Genomic DNA, 1,737 nt, shown 5'->3' on the forward strand with positions numbered 1-1,737 from the left:
AGATATAAAAGACAAACAGACAGTCTAGACCGTAGCCTACGGTACTGAACCGTAGGTTACAGTCATTATATCTTTGATTTTTGGTCATCACCGTAGCCAACGGTTGCACCGTAAGCTACGGTTCAGCTTTGCTGAATTCAGCTTTCCTGATTTTGTTTTAACATGAAATCGGCCATAACTTTTTACTCACTTATCTGTTTAACCTTCCATTTCTTCCTACGCGGTTGTAATTTGATCCTTTTCATCATGGACTCAACGTCCACTATCCGGATCAACAAAATTCTTATCTTATAAGCTTACGGCTTATTATTTATTTACAAAATTATTTGACCCATTTGCATTTTTAACAAACGAGCTCACATAAATACATTTCTTTCACATGAACGTCATATCTATGATTATTTCCATTAGTCGGGTTACTATTATTATGTTTTTACCAATCCGTTATCCAATATGCGTCTTCACATTTATTTTGACCCGTTTGATCATTCAAATCAAACAAAGATTTATTTTGACCCATATCTTAGCTTTACCATTCATAACTTGCGTTTCCACTTTATAATCTTTATTTATCCATCATCGCATATCGAATTGTGATGGATTATGATGGGAAAATTATTATATTTCCATTCCACCCTAAGGTTTGGCACTTTTACAAAAAGGACCCATTAAGTATAAAACTCATATTTAAACTACCCTTAAGGTTCGTTTATCTGATTTTCCTTTCGAGGGCGTTTTGGTCAACCTTGTACTTTATATTACTGAAAAGATTGTTCAAGTTATAAAACTCATATTTAAACTACCCTTAAGGTTCGTTTATCTGATTTTCCTTTCGAGGGCGTTTTGGTCAATTTTAGTCCTTTCTAACTACAAAATCTAAAGGCTCGTTTTGACCAAAAGGGCACTTTTAACCATAATCTATGTAATGATTCATTTTGTCACTAAGGATATAGTATCAACCATTTTGATTTACTAGATATACCTTACTTTAGGTAATCCAAAACCCACCCATAACTAGATTAACTCTCGTCGAACCATATGTTCTCAATGAGAGTTTGACCCATTTCACATACCTGGCTCGGGTCAAAGCATTGACCCATTTAAATACCTTGCATTTTTACTTGCTAATTAATAGCAACACAAAACCATATGCTATTTCTTGTGAGCACAAAACTCGAAAATTGATCATTAGTCATTATTGTCAAATGGTGATAACATCACCATTTGACCTGTTTGGCCTAAATGACCATTTTTACCACTATGAGAAGGTATATATTTATCGTCTCACTATTTAGTCCATTTCGGTTTACACCATAAAGCGACTTTTCAAAAATCCTTGTTTATTCGTCATTATATAACTAAATTACCATTTTACCCCTTTTACCAACAAATATGGTTATTACCGTTTTCACTTATTCCGACCGTGTCAGTTCGTGTCGGGACGTCATCTTTCTAAATCTCATTCCAAATATCAAATCGCTTATTCTTAGTCCAATTTATAAATAGATGTACTATCTTTAAAAATGTAAACTTCACTTACCTTGCATCCAATTATGCTTTTCCCGCGTACTCGATCCATTTGACCCGCTTCTTTCCCAAGCTTCCACCTAGCTTGTCAAGTGTCAAACTATCATTTATTCATTCGAAAGATGATTAGATTAGTCATCATTTATCACGACTATTCCACCTTACGGATTTTATATCAAAATTGTCATTCGATCTTAGTATAGGTCAGTT

The sequence above is a fragment of the Helianthus annuus genome, chromosome 16 (genome assembly GCF_002127325.2).
Source record: "Helianthus annuus cultivar XRQ/B chromosome 16, HanXRQr2.0-SUNRISE, whole genome shotgun sequence".
Taxonomy (NCBI): Eukaryota; Viridiplantae; Streptophyta; class Magnoliopsida; order Asterales; family Asteraceae; genus Helianthus; species Helianthus annuus.